This window comes from Ambystoma mexicanum, chromosome 1p (assembly GCF_040938575.1).
Source record: "Ambystoma mexicanum isolate Mex_15411 chromosome 1p, UKY_AmexF1_1, whole genome shotgun sequence".
NCBI classification, from domain to species: Eukaryota; Metazoa; Chordata; class Amphibia; order Caudata; family Ambystomatidae; genus Ambystoma; species Ambystoma mexicanum.
Window position 1 is genome coordinate 1,213,942,649 of NC_090921.1, and position 14,425 is coordinate 1,213,957,073.

The following is a 14,425-nucleotide window of genomic DNA, read 5'->3' on the forward strand; positions in this document are numbered from 1 at the left end:
ACCATCAATCACCGTCCTAGACTCAGCCAGCATAGAAGAAAAAACAGAAACAATCCAAATATGGATTTTGAAAAGACTGGATGGCATTGCACCAGAAAAACCATTAACCACCTCGCTAAAGAAAGCAATGGCAATATTTATGCTAATAACCTTTCTGGATCCTAGGGTTACTAGAACATCACAGTAGTTGTTCACTGATGAGCCACGTTGCTACATGACCACAGTCACAGGCGTTGGCCAACACTACACCTAGTTCAAAACAAGTTAATTAGATCCCTGCATTCCAGTACTGGGTTCGGTTTGAGCCAAAAATGCTTTTCTGAATTGAACACTGCTACTTCGCAGCAATCCATTTCCTGGAAGCGTACCATAGATGGCGCGCTCCACAACTCATGTGTTGTGCCTGCTTTCTGAGAGGAAGAAATATTTCCTCGTCAATTGTCAACAGGCAAGTTTCAAAAATATCTTTCCATCTTTTGCATAATTTATAGGTTGAAAATCTTGTTCCGCAAGGTATGACAGGGCAGTGCATGCTAGAGACAGCCATGATGACAAATATTGTACAGTAATACTACACCGAGGATAATAATTAACCTTACTGACGAGTTTATGTTCTATTAAGGAGAACACGTAGACAAGCACTGCAGAGAATATTGTAATTAGTTGGCATGTGTGTCAGTGAATCCCAAAATGTCCACAGTCCTTGTAGCTTAAACCCCCAGTGAACATCTGTAGAACTCTAGGGCATTAGAGCAGACCCAGGAGAATGATCTATGAACTACTTCAAGACAGCAGTGATCTAACCAACTATTGGGTGACTTTACCAAAATGAAGTCGGGCCTCTCAAGTGTCAGGCCAGCTGTGATAGTGATAATCGCCCCTAGAAACACTTGTGTACAGGCGCGTTATAAATGACCTATCATATCATATCTTTCGACCTAGACAAATGCACTGTGACCCGTCCAGACCTTCCTCCTTTGGTTAATTGTCACGATCTGAGGTCCACATGGATTAGTATACCTCCGTCCCCAAGTACCAGTCAGAGAAGAGAAAAGAACTCGCTAACCGGTTATTGGGGCCACAGGTGGCAGGAACAGAGAACACTGGGTCCCGGATGGCAGCAAGGAAAACACAAGGTTAGCAGATAAGCACAGTGAGTCTACAATTAAGTGTAAACAGATAGGTAAAACGCACCTACCCTTAGGGATAGCCTATGACAGCTTAGAACCTAACTGTTCCACATGAGGGTGTTGTAGGTTGGGTTAAAGGAAAGGAAAGGGAACCCCAATGTAGTAGGGTCCAGCATGGTCTGGGAGTAACACAACTTGATGCAGTACTTGATTTGATGCAAAGGTGCCTGAGCCAAAGGAGTAGGAAACAAGGTAGTCTGGGAGAGCAAATCCACAGGTCTGAGCAGTTCAAGTAGGCAGTCCACAACAAACTAAATCCAAAGGGCAAAATCAGGAGCAAACCAATATAGCAAGATCCAAGGGTCAAAGCAATGCGAGTAGGTAGTCAAAACAGATCCAAGAGACAAAACCAGGCGCAATCCAAAAGAAAATGAAGTCCGAAATCCAGAAGGTCACAGCCAATAATTCACGGAACACAGGAGTCGCTAAACGCTGCAGGAACAGCTGAGAAGCACTGATTAAGAGGGCTGGTCCTCTTTTATTACGTTCTTCCTGGTCACGTGACCGCTTTACAGGTCACGTGACTGTGTTTCTTGTAACTTCCTGGTCACGTGACCGCTTTCTGGGTCACTTGACCTTCTTCCGTGGCACACCATGTTCAATGGACGGCCGCGAAGGGGGACCGAACTTCCGTGTGCCCACAGGTGCCAGGGTAAGCCCCAAAGTGACCGGGGAAACAAGCGCCAGGGATGTCTCAGTGCGCTGCATCCACCCGGAAGCTGGGGAATTGCGGAAGCGGAAGGAGTCCGCGGCTCGTGCCGCTGCCGCCATGCTGCTGGACCAGGAAAGAGTGAGGAAGGCATGACAGTAATATAACAGATCCCTGAATCACCTGCAAGTACCAGTGCAAAGTACCAGGTCACTCCACTGCTGGAAGAGATTATAGACCCAGCAAATTCACATGAGGGTGAGGTGGTGCACCCCTTCAGGGCAAGAGATGCATGAGATGAAATGTCCCCATGCCCTCTAGTTCCGCAAAACACTAAAAGCCTGGCTCGTTCAACAATACATGCCAGATAAATCTAAATCCCTCCCTCTCTCCCCCAACAGTAAAATGCCAAGCCCAATTCTGGCCCCCTTCTGTTATAAAGCAATCCACGACTGCTGAGCTAGGTTCTTGCTATAAGCAATAAAATAAAAAATAAATGTGTATTGAGGGTTTGGGGGTGGCGGGACACGGGTCCCTCTACCAGCATGGAGAGGTTCACCTCCTCACCAATATGAAGAAGCACACCCATTCAGTGTGCTTGTAAAATCCATATAACCTGCTCCCAAACCGGAGAACTTGTGTCATCCACAGGCCCTGTGTGCTTCATCTGGACCCTGCAGCTGAACTTGCAGTGTCCACATGAAGCATGCATTTTCAGGCTGGCGAAAAAACAATGTATTCCTATGGAATCTGTCTGTTATTTGCACCAGCAAAAATCAGGCAAATTCCATAGGAATCCATTATAAACTCTGCCTGCCATGCGTAAATGGCATGCATCATTTGCTCATTTTGCACTGCAGAGTGCAAAAGAGAGGCATTAAGGCGCTTCAGCCATCATTTAACACCTCCCATTTCCACACTGTAGTGCAAATGATGACAATTGCCCAGAAGGGACCTGTGTGCACATAAGTGCAAATGTTAGCAGGCCCCTCCAGGCAATTTATGCTTTTTTTATTTATTATGTTTTTAAATTGGTCAATGAGATGGCACCATAATCTGGAGATAGGTCTAGTAACTGGAAGACTCATTACGATAAGCTGTCTTCAATTCTAATTCTTCTTGACAGGTTTTGACACTGTCAACCATTCTCTTCTCCTTTCTTCCTTCTCCCTTGGTTTTGATCTTATTTATCTAATCACACTTACTGTGTTTCCTGGCCTAGTAATAACCCCAACTCTTCCTCTTCATCATGGTGTTTCTCAAGGCTTGGTTCTGGGTCCTCTTCTTTTTTCCTTCTACACATGTCCTCTTGCATCTATTATCTCTTCCTTTGCTGCGACACCATTTTTATGCAGATTACACCTAGCTTTTTCTATCCTTTTCTCGATATGATTAATGTTACTATATCCTCTTCTCTCGTGTCTATTCATTCTTGAATGGGCAACTACTATCTTGTCCTTAAATCCTCTAAAACAGAAGTTATTTTCTTCCTTGCTTCTACTATGCCCCTTCTTCTACCTGCCTTTATTCCATTTCCTGCTTCTAATCTGCCCATCGCACAAGTTGTTTGTAACCTTGGATTCTATATGGATTCCTCACTCTCTTTTACTCGCCCTATTTCCTTTCTATTTCGTTCATGCATAGCAGATCTTTACAATATTCACGAAGCTATGCCCTTTCTTTCGTGCCATGCTAGCTCTTAATATCCTTCCTCATCTATTTGCAACATTTCAGTTGCTCCTGTCTTCTATTTGGCCTTCCTGTCTAATGCCTAAGTCCTCTCAGGGCCATCTATAACTCATCTATGTGTATTAACATCAGCATGGATTTTATGCTTAAATTAATGCAATGGAATCCGCCAGAAACTACCACCTGGTAAACCAGGCGGATTCCATAGGAATCCATTGTATATGCCTTTTGCAGTCATTAGTTGTGGGAAGCATTTACACCGGTCCACCACGGTGGAGAAGTAAAGAGTAAACATAGAAACCACCTTTGTTTTAATGCTGAGTTTTCCACTAGGTGTTGGGAAGGAGGACAATTACACGGAGGGGACCTAAAGGAGCCTTTCCCCTCTATGCAATTAACGTGGGGGCCCAACATGACCCTCCATCTCTCATCTTGCTCGATTATAGTTCTAGCCAACATAGCTCCACTGACCTCCATGCAGGTATGTTCATTCTCTCTACTTGCACTCGTACCCCACATCTCCTTTTGCTCATTCTGGAGTGATAGTTTAGCGAGATAACTACTCACTGCAGGCATGTGGCTAGCCTACACTTTACAGCTAAATCCTCTATTATTCTTAAGTCTCTAAAGTGCATTGTAATAATAACACCTAGTATTATAGAGCTTAGAAGCAGGCGGAATTTGCACGAAACACTGTACAATGCGATTTTGTTTGTCTAGACTCATGTACCCCCAAGCCCCTTCTTAAGCTCTGCGGTTGCATTTATAATGCAATCTACATGTATGGGGTGTTAGAACCCGAGCATTTTTAAAGAGGTTCGCCTGTTGGAAAAATGGATAGGAATATCTGCGTGCCCTTTATGCATGCCATTCCACCTCCTCCCCTTGGATGCTTTAGTTGCTGCACTCAACCAACAGGATGTAGGCCGCTGCATTTCTAAAGCCACCAAACTGGCGACTTTTTCCGAAGATGACTTTTTCATACTAACAGGATCATTTAATCACTGAACATTTCTGATGGCCACTGGGGCACTGGTTACCAATTCAACGTCTTTCTTAAGCAATGTCGGACCTGGGGGAAGCTTCAATATTTTACATAGTTTTGCCCAGCTCTGTTGTTGCTAATTGGGTAAGAAAGATGCATGAATATGGTGGGTGAGCATAAGTACCAGAACGCTTGGGCAAAGCAATCTGCAACAATGATCGCTTGCTAATCCAAATTTGTAATGCTTCGGCCTACATGAACACAGGTCCTAGGAGGAAAGTACCCCTCACTTATTAACACGATGCTCTGACTCACAGATGAATACACAATCCACCAAATGCATATGTCTGTAGGGCTTGGTGGTGTTTGATCATCTGACAATTGATTGCGGCAAACAGACCAAAAAAAAACTGCCCGCATGCGATCAATTGTCAGAGGATCAAAGCACAAACCAAATGCGCGCACACCAACCAATACCTCCCACCCCACTCCCTTACTTACCTGTTTGCACACTGCCTGGTCCCCTTCACCCCTGCAGCGTCAGATCCCTCCCTCTAGCAAGGGTCTGATCCAACGGCGCACGGACCCTTTTCTTTTTTTTCAGGTCCACGCCTCCCATGTTGAGGAAGCGTGGGGACAACCCCGCAACCCTCCAAGGCTAAGACATACCGATCATAGGGAGCGCGGGACACCCCCGCAACCCCTGCTCCAAATGTTCAGTATGTACTAGCATAATTGTTTGTTTTTAATCAGTCGAATGGTACAGGTCAAATTCGGTCTAATGTATCATTCGAACAAATAAAAACAAACAATTACGCTTATACCGTCTGTAGCACATGTGTATAGGAACCAAATCTGTTCATTTGGAAAAATCAATGCAAATTAGCCACTTGGAAGGTATATCAAAAGCTAATGTAGATTTCTACTCACCCTCCACCCCTCAATTATTTGCTCGTCCAACCTATCACGCAGGCGTTTCCCAAAACTCACGCGGACAGATAATCACAGTGAGGAATCTGGGCTGGGTGCTCTCGCTTCAGTGTGGCTCCCATGATATCATAATGTCAAACACCCACTCCTGCTTACCATATAAATCCCTGGTGATACAAAATGCTTTCAGTTCATCGCTCAACAAAGGGGTAACCACACCTGGAAGAAGACGCAAGGTATGTTTTGCTTTGCCTGTGATGAGTTGCTTCAGCCTTGTTGCCATTATTAGCCACTGCACTTGACAGGACAATCTAAGTGAGCCCTTTTCAGTTAGAGTCACCTTGCTCATAGAGCGCACCATCAGAGTAAGGGGGCGTGAGGCTAATAACACGTTTAGCTGGTGTATTTGGGGGAGCGAGGCTATCGTCACTCCCTAACCAATCCATAAATGCACCCATATGATTCTCACTGTAATGTGCTGCAAACTGAATGGCACCACAGGGCGGCTTCTTATTATGCAGACTTACTCTTTTTCAAATTCCTACAAGCAGTGAGAAAATTGAAACAAAACATGAAAAAAGCACCACAAGACTCATAATCCTTAGTGTGCCTGCTTGACTCTCTCCTGTGCCCTATCCCCGGCCATGTCCGCTTTTCGTACTCCTGCACGCAGAGGCACCCTAGGTGCCTTGGTTTTCACTTTCTTTGTGCCATTTTGTTATCTGTACAGAGATTGCAGGTATTTTACCTGGTGGGTTTCTGGAACATTTTGGAAACTTAGGTGGTTCACACAGTCTGCGGCACCAAGGTAAGTTACATACTCTTGGTACCTGTTAGGTAAGATTTTCAAAGCAATGATAAATCTTCCTGAACTTTGTCAACCCCAGAACCTTTTTTTGCTTTATTGGTGGATAATGTTTTCCTATACCTCAGTGAGTGGGAACCTTTTTCTACACTCACAGAATCTTTTACTCTTTTTATGGGTGTAATTTTTAAGACTCTCCATAGTGCATTTTTAATTTGAACCTCTTTGTCAACTTTTGGTATATACCGTTTTCTTGTTGCAAGGTTGCCCGTGGGGCTCCCCTTTTTAACTTTCTCTGGCTAACCTTGTGAGAACTCAAGTTCCCAAGAGCAGAAAGGATCTTTGCATCCCTTTTACATTTTGTTAAGTGAAACCAGTGCACACCACCTTATGTGGAATGCTGGGGAGATACTGGGTATCCCCTTTCTCCTTTTACCTGTAACATTTCTGGTACAGGGACAAGCTTAACATTAATGGCTGGTGGCAGTGAACCTTTTTCCTAATTCAGTGCACCTCTACCACAGGCTGTTTTCACAGCTGCGGTAAAGGCACCAAAGGGTGCCCATTTTACCAGAATGGTCCCTTGTCTTCTTTTTTCAACATTTTATTGTACCTTCCCCTGACCTTCAGGGTGGGAAAGTCCTTTGTGTCAATTTCATCTTCGGCAGGAGACCTCAGTTAAGCCCGCCTAGGCTCCAGAGGGTCTGTGAAGGCAGGAAGCGAGTTCAAAACTTCACACCCCTTTGTCTTCCAGCCTGACTGCGAGAAGCCTGTTTGATTGGCTGGGTTCCTACATAAAAATCCAATCCTGGAAGCCGAAGAAGTAGTCTACTACTGGAACCAATTCCAAAGAGGAAGATGAAGACAACATGGCTGAGATGATTTCCAGCAACCTAGAGCCTGCTGTTACCCTTCCTTCCAAGCAACCTGGGCACCCTGAAAACGATTACCCTGACCCAGACACTGGTGAGATCCACTAGACTCAAGAAAACCTGCTTTTTGAGCCATCCCACGTTGTGCTGTGACCTTGCGGGGCTGCAATACCTCAATAAACTGGGACCTCTAGACATTGTCTGGTGCACGGTCTTCCGAATTATGAATCTTGCTGAAACTTTGGTGGCATCCTGCTGGACCTCAGAACGTGAATCAAGTCAAAAAAGTCCCCTCACCAAAGTGCTGGACCTTTCAAACGACGAGAATCCAACCAGCGATATTCAGTCTTCTTCTAGCACCTGAAAAGGGTGCCAAAACCACAGACTGCATTCAACCACGAAAAAACTCTTGCCTGGTGCCTTCCCCATTTACTCTTACTTCAAAAGTCCTTCCATGGTCCTGTCTTCAGTCTTCATGACAAGTATTTCAGCAACTGGGTTTTTGGTTGCAGATCCTGAAGCCCTCCTGATGCAAACTCTGCAAACTCTTCTTCTGTGCTGAGGTACTGTGTTGTCCTGGGTATTAGCTAAAGTCTCTTATGATTCCTGTGTTGCTTTGGGGTGTTTCCTGTCATTGGAAGTCCTTTTGTCCAGTTCTCCCAGGCCCACAACTGGAATCCTCCTAGAGTGTCTTCTCACAAGTCCCTGTAACCTCAACTAACTCTAAAGCGAAATACTTACTTGTTTGACCAGTCTTCCTTAGGAACTCGGACTTTGCTACTTGTGTGCTTCATAGACTGTCTGTTGTATCTAGTGCCCCCTTCTACCAATGAGAACACTCATGCTCTGAGAATAAGGCAATAACTTTCTAAGGATTGGGCTTGTTGCCTAGAAAAGAGAACTAGTGTTTCATAGTTTACTTACTTGTACATGAGTTAGTTGGTAATTGTAGCTCTGAGAGTGGACAGTTACAAAAGTTCTTACCTTGAAATCTTGAATTTGTGTTGTGCCATTCTGAAAAGTATATACAAGGTTAATTTACTCACCTGTGAATCGGTTGTGCCTCTTCCCAAAAGTAATGCTGTTGGCTTCACCATTTTTTTCAGAAAATAAGCATATAAGTTTACCATTTGGATCTTACTTCCCCTAACTTGCTGTGTAGCTTGTTTAGAAAAAGTATGCCTTAGGTTATACCTACCTTGAATAGCTGTGTGCCATTCTTAAAGGAATAGTGCGCTCAAAAATATTATTGTCCCGAGGGTTCGGGCATGTGCTTTTAAGCATACGTTGATCGATCGTACAAACATCTCCTATGCACCTTACCATAGTTTTCCTAATTTTTACACATGCAAAATATGGCAGCAGGGCACGGCCATCTTGTACTAATCTTATCCGTTGCCACATCGCCCTAAGGTGCACTGCCCTGGTGGCACTAAATTATATCCCCCGCCCCTGAGGCTGACATCACCAAACCTAGTGATAGTCTCTGCATGTCTCCATGACATTACTGAGCAGCGTAGCCAAACGTACGCAGTCCTCACCTACGTGTTAACGTCAGTTGACGCAGAACCCGGGATATCAACACACATCATCTCACAACACAGCGTCTCACAATTTTGAATATAACACTATTCTTTTAAAGAAAACAATTTGTTATGTACTTTTATTTCACAATAAACGCTCCGAGAACATCAGACGATTGCCATATTCAAGCAAATGGGTAATTATTTTCTTTGATCTCGATCCACAAATGTTTATTGTGATTCACACATTGTTCCTTTTGGGTATAAGAAGCGCATTTGATGCACCGTGAATTGCAAGGCTTCAGCATCAGCTTGGCTCTAGGCCACTGTAAACGATGTCAGGTTGCTCCTTATCGCTGGTACAGCGTAAGGGCATATCGGCCCGTGGCGATCGTCCCAAAACACCATCATAGTGATCCAGCCATTTAAGTGTATCTGCAGCTGCCTGTTAAAGAAGCCATCATTTGGTATCTGGAATCGATGGCAATCGCAGAAAGGCAGGATGTAGCTGTTTAGAAAACATAACAGAAATGTGTCTTAGTAGCCATTCTTTATTATAATGTATCAATTTACCCGTAAATTCTGCACTGTGTGAAAATGAATGATGAACACAAACGTGAAACAATAAGAACACAGAGAAAACATTGTGGAAAGTAGTCTACAATTTGCTTGAGAGGTTAGTGCTATGGAGTATGTTTAGCTCTCAATAGGATGTGGAATTTGATGCTACAATTCGAAGAACACATAGATGGCATTTTAACTAAATATTGGCATAGAATTTGGCGTTGGTGGAACCTGGGGGAACATGATGTGGACTTCATGCATTTTGATGCTGGACTGCAATATGCCACAAACAACATCGCATTACAATGTAAGCCAGCAATAACGGTCTGATAGTGAAACCTTGACTCGTTCGTCTATAAAATCGTCTAGAGTAAAAACGTACATAATATTCAGCATTTCCATTCTCTCAGCGTAACGCAGAGACTCCATTCAGATCAATGTATTTTCATAAAAAGAAATTGCATGTTCCTTTGTTCAGTTTTGGAATGGTGAACCTTATCATATTTGAAGGTATTACACCCTCTCTTCATTCATTCCTTTCGGAATCCTCCCTTTCTTCCAAGGTCGAAAAACAATTGAACCTTATACTGTGTACGATGCGTGGGTTTGCTCAGCCCCCAAGCAAATTTCAAAGGCACTGACCTTCACTCCGAATGGGAGTGAATAGCCATTCAGACCATAGTGACATTAGAAATATTTTTGAAAAACAAATGAATTGTTTGCTGCCATCCACCAATGCCACGTGAAAATTTCTAGTGATTTACTTTTTTTAATGAAAACAGTTACAGTTAGTTTACGTCCAAATGTCTTACTCATAATGTTCCTCTGGAGAACTTTGCACTCTCCCAGGGTCTCCCACAGCAAGCCCACACCACCTGTCGGCTCAGCACGTCTCCTGTTCACACGGCAAATCACGTAATCATTTTTCGCAAGGAGCGAGTCTCGAGTCCTGACAAAATATGCTTGTACGAGAATGTCAGAGCAAGCCCTGCTGCAAACCCCTCCTGCCAGGCCACGGTCCCCTGAACCCATGACCTCAGTTCTCTTTGAACGCATCTGGTCGCCAAACCCTAACGCTCACTACCTCAACCTCACCTCCCATATACATATTCTGGATTGATCACATATTCTGGTAACGCTGACACCTACCCCCACTGTGTTTGAAATCGTAAGACTCTGAGGGCTGCAAATCAAAGAGTGGCCTCTGTGATAAGGCATCCGATTGTGAAGGCGCTCACTCCCCTCATCACCAACAAAACTCAGAATAAAGGACACATCCCAGTAGGGAATTATGTCACTAGCAAGGTGAAAGGTGTGGGGTCTTGCCCCTGAGGTAACATGTGAGGGTCGGGATTGATAGCTGTCAGGTCTGGCATATCAGAGTGAGAAGGGGGTTGAGTAACACATGTTAGTTTAGGACGGAATTTATTTTGAAAGGGGTCTGGTTTTAAGGGGGCACTATGGGGTGGTCAGCAAGGGAGGTTCACTCTTCTGGTACATCAAAGGAATAGCTTTGGAGGGGCACAAGGTTGAACAAGCACTAATTTTCCAACAGCATGAGTGAGAGGTGCAAGAGCAGGTTTGTTGAGATGGATGAACTAAAGTCATGGTTCGGCCCGGACACACATAGGACAGTGATCTCAGAGGAAAAATGAACTTAATACATTTGTATTTGTTTATTATTCATATCGTGCACCGAACCCTGAGGTAACTGGGCGCAGGGCACATTGTTTGCTTGCAACATCTTGTCTCAGCGCATCCGTGATAAAGGGACCTGGGAGGCACAGGCGCAGGAGGAAAAAGGTGGGGGCTGTCAGTGCTCGCTGTGCGTGGTGCTGCTGAGGGGAGGGGAGACTTTGCAATACCAGAATGCAGCCTAGTCCAAATATGGAGTCAAGGGTACACAAAATGGAGTCCAAGTGTGTCTTGCAATAGCCCTACCTCTGCTTATGTAAGGGCCTTATTCCCTATGGCTGCAGAAGGGCAAAGGAGGCGTCTTCCCCCATTAGTGCAAGAGCAAGTGGTCCCTTTCATGTAGAATGTATGGGGGTGGGGGGCTCAACCAACCCCCTCCTTCCTTACATTAGCACCGACCCCTAACACATGCCGCCATAGAAATATATGTCAGAATGCACCTATTTCACACCAACAACCCCCTTTGATGCGCTGTTTTGCTTACAGTCAGTAGTTCTTGCGTGCCAAGTATCTTATCTAGCCTAGGTCTCATTCCTTTTGTGGGATGCTTAGTTATTCAGCTATTTGGACAAGTGTTTGATAAGGCAAATACAGAACCCCAAAGTTGCTTTCATGCTGTTATCCATCTGACCCTCCCCCGATCAGTGAAGGACCCACAAGAGCTCGACGAAACCGGGACGTGTGAAAGCACAGCGTTACACTTTATGGCATCCTCCAGAAGGTACTACTTGCAAAAAAATTGACAAAGAGGATACATTTCAAAAGACAATTTGGACGCTTTATTTGGACACTTTATATAAACATTGTTGAACAAATAAATAGCTGCTAATCATTTCTACTGAGAAGTGAACTGTTCCACGAGATCTGCTTTCGGTGGACAGGGCACGTTTGCAATGTTTTGTGGCAATGTATGTGTCCTCAGAACAAAATCATGCATGATCTCATGAGTATGTATGTCGAACACAGTCAGAACGAGATCTTTCACAAAATGGAATTCCATTTCCTGGTATATTGGCTTGACCACCCATTTTTTGCTTCTTTTCGTAAAGGCAGTTGTGTAACGAAGCATCCCAAAGTTTCCTGCAGTCCTCAATTGTTCACGCCCCACATTCTCGTTATGCACTAATACCGCTAGTAATGTCCTATATTGCATCCCGTCTATGCCGAAATGCATACTCTTGGGCATGTACTTTAGGCACATATCATGGAACACCTCCAAATCTCCTGTGTGACAGAATTCTGTGAGTCCCTTCAGATCTCTTGATTGAGTTTTATCAAACACAATCTTCTCAAGAGCTTTGTGTGGAGGTGAAGATGGAATCAACCACTTATTCTTGCGTTCCTGCTCCGCCGGCATAGGTCCATGTGCACATTGGTGAAAATGTTGGTTTTCTGTCCAAGAGTGAGTGTTGGAACAGTGATGCATTAGTGAGCGCCATTTTTATGGTAGAATTTCCACAGACCCACCACAAGTTCTGGAGCTCCACCAAATATGGTTGTTGAAAGACTGGGACCACTGTAAAATATTTTCAGAACCTTTTTTTTCTTCCAGCAGCTGAGATTTTTTTATTGATTGATTTGGCAACGTGCCATGCATCAAATTGATGGCGAATATTTGGAAACTGCTCTCTCATGGTCTTGGCTATTGAAACATGTCTGTTGTTGGCTATGAGGTCTATTTGCATTCCCCTCGATTTGCGATCTTCCAGGGATTTGTTAAAACCATGTTTCTCCATGGCCAGTGAGGATTTACATTCAGACACCTGGACGACCACCAAACTCACAATGTGTTTAGTTTCCATGTCCTGAAAGTGGTGTGTGCAGTACTTTGCTAAAAATCCGGGGCTGTCACACTGTCCATCGCCAGCTAGCCTGAACCGTTTGTCAGAGAATGTCCTTTCAATTGACATTTGTTCAATTTTCCAAGCTTCACTAATAGCAGGGAATAAATATTCTCGTTGATATTTGTAGTACTGCGTTTTAGAAAGGAACTGGAGTCCCACACATTGACAGAAACTGGACAACTTACTAAAAGTAGAGCCAATGAAAAGTAAAGCTGCTGCACACAGTAGATATCCAGTTGGCACTTTCCCCAGCATCTGTTGAGCGGACCATAAAAATATAGCATCGAGCAGATCACAGGTGGCTTGTATTTTCAGGTTAGCGCCTTGTGATACACGAGTCACATTCAACAATGGCTTCCCACATACTTCCACCCTCACTGGATGGACACATTTCAGCATCAGTGTAATCTCTTCCAGGCAGCTGTCGAATACAATGTATTTGGGCTCCTTTATTAGACTATCGTCCTCCATGAATGTGGTTTGTGACTCAACTGTGGTGGACATATCGGCCGAACAGGAGAAACTGTAGTCGAGATCTTTGGCTAGTTCCTCGGTCAATTGTGTTGAGGCTTCAGTCTCTGTCATTTCAGCTTGTGTCATTTGAACAAGAGTCAGAGAAACCGTCAATGTTGATTGTTTGTTGGGTAGCCCTTTTTTTGCGGGTGTGATTGTGTCAAGTGGTCTGTGAGTAATTAAAAAGTATCTTCATTATATTCAGTTTAATCTTCATCCTGTGGGGTTCTCGCATTGTAGCAATGGTCCAACAACACTTTGCTGGCTTCGCCGGTCACATTCAATTCATTTTCTGGCCATTGGGCATAAGCATCTCATGTCTGCTTATTGGTTTGAACATGCTGCGCCTCAAATAATAGTTGCTCCATGGTGAAATCAGTTTGGCAAGCAGCATTTCTGGTTTCAGTAGCTGTCTGTGTCTTCATAGTTCGTTTACTTCTGGGCCTCTAGGAGATGGGTTGTAAAAACATGTTCAGTGTAAAACAAACATACAGTATATAGCGCTTTAGATTAAAAAAAAAACATGTTATGAAGACACCAGCCCAAAACACTTTTTGTAATCAAAATTATTTGTTAGTTACCCAAGCTTTCTTGATTTTCTGTAACGATTGCACCAACAAGCTGGTCCGCCACCTCAGATCAACGTGCCTCCTCTTCTATTTCCCGATCTTGTATACATCCCTAGAATAGAATATTCATTAAAAAAAAGTAAATCATATTTGAAATCCAATTCTTTACACGCACACATCGCTTACATACTTACCCTCGTACACTGTGTATGTCATTTAGTCAAAATATAAGTTTCGAATTTCACCTGAATAATGGCTAGTGTACTCAATCAGAGATCACTGTGCGAATGCGGCTGCAGATGCGGAATCAATCACCCATCAGTGCGAAACCCCCTGATAGTAATGTTGCACTCAAGCATTTTCAAGGCGCGACGAGGCAAGGGAGGGGGAACAGAGGGAAGGCAGACAACAATCTTACTAGGCCAGGTGTCATTCAGATCGCGCAAGTACAAGGGAAGGGGGAAAGGTGCGCGGGGTCAGGGGAAGGGGAAAGTGCAGTTCATGGGATAATAAATAAACAAGATCAATAAAAGAACAGAAAGTGCGGTACATGGGATAATAAGTAAACAAGGTAAATAAAAGAATGGCCAGCAGGTG

At 44.0% G+C, this 14,425-nt stretch overlaps 1 long non-coding RNA gene across 1 annotated transcript in view; it reads left to right on the plus strand.

Moving 5' to 3' along the window:
• The first annotated feature begins 5,596 nt into the window (after window positions 1–5,596).
• The window catches only part of LOC138572333 (uncharacterized), a 102,600-nt gene continuing 93,771 nt past the window's right edge, over window positions 5,597–14,425 (plus strand). Inside the window, exon 1 of the long non-coding RNA XR_011303903.1 lies at window positions 5,597–5,679. This is a non-coding gene — a long non-coding RNA (uncharacterized lncRNA). The remainder of the gene's footprint in view (window positions 5,680–14,425) is intronic.